The sequence below is a fragment of the Scomber japonicus genome, chromosome 1 (assembly GCF_027409825.1).
Source record: "Scomber japonicus isolate fScoJap1 chromosome 1, fScoJap1.pri, whole genome shotgun sequence".
NCBI classification, from domain to species: domain Eukaryota; kingdom Metazoa; phylum Chordata; class Actinopteri; order Scombriformes; family Scombridae; genus Scomber; species Scomber japonicus.
Window position 1 is genome coordinate 39,687,365 of NC_070578.1, and position 6,213 is coordinate 39,693,577.

A 6,213-nucleotide genomic window follows, 5' to 3' on the forward strand; every position below is an offset into this window, starting at 1 on the left:
CATAACAGTGCTGTCTGCTCAATATCGTTGACATCACTTGACTCATCACAGGCAATTGAATATGCTTGAGCTGAATTTATGTCATCAATTTGCTTACTGGTGATGTTTGTTGCCATTTTAATAGTCCGGTCCTTGACGGTCTTTGCAGAGAGAGGCATATCTCTAATTTTCTGAACAATTTCTTCTTTGTTTTTGAAGTCGGAGAATAGATGCTCTGATATTTTTATAAATGACTCTTTCATGTATTCTCCGTCTGTGAACGGTTTCCCCCTCCTTACAATCTCCTGAGCTGCCACAAAACTAGCAGCTGTGGTTGAATTTGGAGCGGTCATCCACTTCTTGAAAGTGTGTTTGCTCAGCTCAACTTTCCGTAGCAGTTCTGAAATTGCTCTCGTTCGCTCATCTTCAGTTTGATATTTGTGAAAAAGGCCCCCTGGCGGCCACATTCCCTCTCCTACTTCCCTCACCCGGCACGGACTCAGAGCCAATCCACTTCCGCAGTATGCAGCAGTTGATCCACACACTCATAGTAAGACGACTGATAATAAGAAGATCATCTAAGACCATCGGACTCACCTTTCTCTTTCCATTGCAGTCATCTGATGTACAGTGCGTCTAACGCAAGTGAGTTCTTGGCGGATCATATTATATAGAAACTGTGTTACTATTATGATTATTATTGCGGTGTTAGCCGACTGAAAGTTGTATGTCCGGTGTATACATTGCTACATATCAGCATTCGTTCTGCCATAATTCATGAGCATCTTGTTAGTTTGGGAAGTGATGTTACGTGTACTGATAATGTGTAGTAATGTATCCGCGGTGTGTTAACCCGCTTGTTAAAGCGCTCGTTGACGCGCTCGTTAAGTAGTAGCTCCCGTTAAGGCACGGAGCTAAGGGCTAACTTAGCCATGTGACTCTTAGCATGACATGCGTGTCTGCCACCTATAGATGGCACTGTTTGATCACATTTCCCTTTCATGTACTGTTGTAGCAGCAGACATGACGGTTTGGATTGTTATATATTAATCACTGTTGCTATACTGCCTCCATATAAGTCTTTACTGCATTGTGATTATATTATATTACTAGAGAAGGGGGTAAATGCATACCTATTAATTCTCAATATTCTTATGTTCATTATGCAGAACCACTTAACCATCAGACTGTGGAGGATTGTGGATGTGTGCAAATAAACCTCTGAAACAAGACATCGTTGTGATTCTTATCGATCACCTGCAGCGGGTTCTTCAACAATATCCATCCAGCCTATAGTTAAGCAAGGAACCTGCATCTCCCTCACAATATTTTTGTCCAAATGCTGAGTGCTTGCTTTGAAAATGTCTTTCAATGTTACTTTTTTTGTTGTTTGATAAATTCTCACCACATATCAAGCACACAGGTAAGCCAGCGTTGTTGGCAGTGAAGGCAAATTAATCTGTCCAAGCAGGATTAAATTCTCTATTTTCTTCTGAAATTTTTCTTTTTTTAGATATACTCATGGTTAACTCACCCACAAGGGTCGCACACTCAATAAGCTGTCTGTAGGCAAAGTAGGGGGCTAGTAGTCTGTGTGTGGCGCTGTTCAGTCTGTGTGTGGCGCTGTTGAACAGCTCTCGCGCACCATAAATGCTGTGTCATGTTGACAGTCAACGGGCCGGAACTAAGTTTCCGCCTTCAGTTTCATGTCGGACGTCAATAAAGACGGGATGTTATGAAGCCGGTTCCGGTGAGAGTTGCGAGCGCATTCATTCATTTGTAAGAAGAAATAAAAGTCACGTCTGTACAGCAACTATCTGTCACCAATATATAATAAAAATTTAAATTAAGAAATAAAAAATTTTAATTTTCAATTTTTTTTTTTGTCAAGGCCAAAGAGCCACCACAAGGTTGCCGACCCCTCAGACGAACAGGAGGGTGCCGTTCTCTGGCAGGGTATCGGCGATCTGCAGGAACATCAGTCTCTGTGCTCTCTACTGGAGAGTTTACTTCTGGTGCCAATGCAAAAGAAGATGTATCAGTCTCTTTTTCAGACACATCCACTGCTGGAACTTTTGTCTCTGAAGTGGTTGAGTCCTGCACTTGTGTTGGTGGATCTGATGAGTTGACAAGTGTATCCTTAGGATATCCAAGAGACAGTTCTGTAGGTGCTGATGATGTACGTAGGAGTTGATCCACGTGTCTTCTCCAGATGTTATCAGTGGTTTGAACTGTGTAGGAGACTGGTCCAGTTTGTGAAATCACAGTTGCAGGAACCCACTTAGGTTCACCTCTGTAGTTCCTGGCCAGCACAGAATCTCCTGGAGTGAAAACTCTGTCCTTTGCCTTTTGTTCTCTGTACATTATTTGTTTCTCTTGTTGTTTTTGCACAGTGTCTCTTACTGGTGAGGGTTTCAGAAGATCAAAAGGTGGTGCGCAGATCTCTCTTGAACATCAGACTAGCAGGAGATGTCTTTGTGGTTGCATGTGGAGTGTTACGGTAGTTTAACAGAAATTTGTGCAGTCTCTGATGCAATGTCCCTTGACCTTGTGATGCCTTTAATGCTTGTTTCATTGTCTGTACGAACCTTTCTGCAAGGCACTCCATTTTCTTGTAGGAAAGCATCCATTTCCTGTGAAACCAACTGAGGTCCATTGTCAGAGACTAGCTGTGTAGGAGATCCAAAACGACTAAACATTTCTCCTAGTGCCTCTAGGGTCTTCTCTGTGGCGGTTGACCTCATGATAGCCACTTCAGGCCACTTGTGTGCATCAACAGCAATAAGAAACATTCTGTCCTCCAACGGACCTGCAAAGTCAATGTGCACACGTTGCCATGGCTCCTGTGGGAACTCCCAGGGGTGGAGAGGAGCAAGTGGCGGGTTGTTTCGTACCTTGTGACACGATGAACAGCTTTTAGCTATTTCCTCAATCTGTTTGTCCATGTTTGGCCACCAAATGTAGCTTCTCGCTATTTCCTTCATTCTCACTATTCCACTGTGTCCTGCATGAAGTTGCTGTAACACTTTTGTTCGTAGTGACAGGGGAATAATTACTCTCCTCCCCCACAGCAAACAACCAGCCTGAACTGATAGCTCCTCCCACCTCCTAAGGAAGGGCTTCAGGGTTGCATCATCACCTGCAGGGTGGCCCTTAACGATCAAGTCCATGACTGCAGACAACACAGGGTCATTTCTCGTTCCCTTCTTCACTTGTGCAGCTGAAACAGGTGCTTTTTCCACCTCAGTGAAGTAGAAAATGTCCACAGTGCTCGACTCCGGCTTCATGACAGGAAGCAGCAATCTAGACAAACCATCTGCATTGCAATGAGAGTCTGACTTACGATACCTGATGTCATATGAATGTCCCGACAACAGCAACGCCCACCTCTGCAATCGAGATGCAGCGAGAGATGGTATCCCGGTGTATGGTCCAAGGATGGTCGTGAGAGGTCGGTGGTCAGTGAAAAGTGTAAACTTCCGTCCGTACAAGTACTGGTGGAATTTTCTGACACCGAACACAATGCTCAGAGCTTCTCGTTCCAGTTGAGCATAGTTAGCCTCTGCCTTGTTCAGCGTCCTCGACGCAAAAGCAATCGGTTTTTCCTCACCGTCTGGCATTACGTGCGATATCACCGCCCCCACTCCGTAAGGAGAGGCGTCACAGGCAAGCTGAATCGGAAGTGACGGATTAAAATGAGTCAGAACCTCTGATGCTGTTAGCGCATCCTTCGCCTTCTGAAAAGCCTCCTGACAGGCCGCCGTCCACTTCCATGCTTCCTCTTTGCGCAGCAGGATATGCAGCGGTTTCAGTAGTGATGCCAAATTTGGTATGAAACGTCCATAATAGTTCAATAGTCCTAAGAAAGACTTCAGCTGGCTGACATTTTGGGGTGGAGGTGCATCCACAATGGCTGTGATTTTCGATGGTGCAGTGTGCAGTCCCTTTGCATCGATCACATGACCCAAATATTCCACAGATGACTGGAAAAACTCACATTTATCCTTTCGGATTCTCAGTCCATACTCTTTCAGTCTCTGAAGAGTTGCATCCAAGTTGCGCAGATGCTTGTCATCATCTGCTCCTGTACACAGGATATCGTCCAGGTAGCATTGCACTCCTGGTAAGCCACTCAGGATTTGATCCATAGCTCGCTGAAATAGTGCTGGAGCTGATGTGATGCCAAAAGGCAGTCTGCAGTATCTGAAAAGTCCTTTATGTGTGTTGATCGTCAGCATGTCACGTGACTGTCTACATGCATTTGTAGGTAAGCCTGGCTGAGATCTATCTTGCTGAACTTATGGCCCCCACTCAGCCCAGCAAATAAGTCATCAATCAGAGGGAGGGGATACTGCTCAGCTCGTAGAACAGGATTTAGCGTTACCTTAAAGTCTCCACAAGTTCGAATCCCTCCATCCTTTTTCGGTACAGGAACTATGGGTGTGGCCCATTCACTGGTTGTCACAGGCTCCAAGACTCCATTTCTGACCAGCGCATCCAAGTCAGCCTCCACTTTAGGCCGGATGGCATATGGTACTGGCCTGGCCTTCATGAACACTGGTTTACTATCAGGTTTGAGGTGTAGCTTCACCGTAATTTCTTTCATGCTGCCTAACTCATCACGAAAAACCTCTTTGTGTTTTTCCAGTATGGCCTGCAGCTGAGTTGAACCATGTGACAGCTTCCTTACTTCTTGCCAGTCAAGTTGGATTTTCTTTAGCCACACACGCCCCATTATAGCTGGATAGTTTCTCTTGGTGACATAAACTGGTAGCTTGGCAGTCTGGCCATTGTACTGCACAGTCACATCTGTCATCCCTTTCATGGGCACCCGGTGTCCAGTGTACGCTGTAAAGACAGTATCTGAGGGCCGGAGTGGAAGGTGTTTCATTACCTTTTTGTAAACGTCGTATGACACCAGCGATGCTCTTGATCCTGTGTCTACTGCATTTTAACAAAATGTCCTTCCACCTTGGGTTTGGCCCAAAAGCCTTCTGAGCCTTCACTCACATTCATTGTCTGGACAACATTTATTGCAGTTGAAACTTCCTCCTCCGAAGAATCACACTGTCTGTCCACAGCATGCTTGACTGTGTGAACACTTCTCTTCTTTTTGTATTTTGCATTGTCACTTTTATGGCTGGTCCTTGAGTCTTTGTCTTTGCTCTTTTTGTTTCTGCATGCCCGCTCCACGTGGCCTTTTTTCCCGCAGTTATTACAGTTCATCTCTTTACACCAACAGTCATTAGCAAGGTGTCCCAACTTGCCACACCGGAAACATGGCCCTTGTCCATTCATTTTATCACTGTTGAGTTTATGCACTCTGCCTGTAGCATGCAGCTGGTGAGCTTCTTTAGAAGCCATCTCCATCGTTACACTAATATTAATTGCTTTTTCAAGAGTCAAGTCGCTTTCTGTGAGCAATTTCTTCTGCGCTGCTTCATTTCGTAATCCACACACAAGCCTGTCTCTTAAAGTGTCATTTAAAGCATCCTTGAATTCACAGTGTTCAGCTAACTTGCGCAGTGCTGCAACAAACATGGTAACAGACTCACCCTCTTCTTGGTTACGTCTGTGAAACCTGAATCTTTCTGCAATCACCAGAGGCTTGGGTGAAAAAAGTTAGCGTGTCCACAATTTCTTGGTAGCTTTTAGAGCCTGGCTTTGTCGGCTGTAGCAGATTACGTAGTAGGTTAAATGTCTTGGGACCCATCACACTTAGAAAAGTGGGCACTAACTTTTCATCCTTTATTTCATTAGCCGCGACGAAATAGTCAAAGCGCTCCGTGTATGAGCTCCATTGCTCCGCGCTCTCATCAAAGGGACCGATTGAGCCAATAACTCCAGCCATTTTAAGGCTCCTGGTTAAATGTCTCTCTTCCCCTCAAAACTTTCTCCGGTAACGTCGTTTCTTCCCTCCGGCGTTACTCACGGAGTTTGTCCTTGGCCTTACAACGTCCACTGCTCCACTCCTCCCGCCTAGCAAACAGCACCACAGCATCCACTGCATCACCGTGCATCACCTGGTCCGGGTGAAGTAGCAGCAGCAAAATCAGGACAAAACTCTTCTCCGTCGCGAACTGCAGCGTCGGTCCAGACGTCCTCGTCGCCACTTTTTGTTATATCTTTCACTCTTCCATGTTACTTAATATAACAATGATAATCCAGACTCCGACATAATGTTAACTATTTATTAGCATAGCAACATGACCTGTAGCACATGGCTGAATAACA

At 45.2% G+C, this 6,213-nt stretch overlaps 1 pseudogene; it reads right to left on the bottom strand.

Annotated features, from left to right (window-relative positions):
• Window positions 1-2,474: 2,474 nt before the first annotated feature.
• LOC128368739 (uncharacterized protein K02A2.6-like) lies at window positions 2,475-5,999 on the bottom strand (annotated as a pseudogene).
• Window positions 6,000-6,213: the final 214 nt, after the last annotated feature.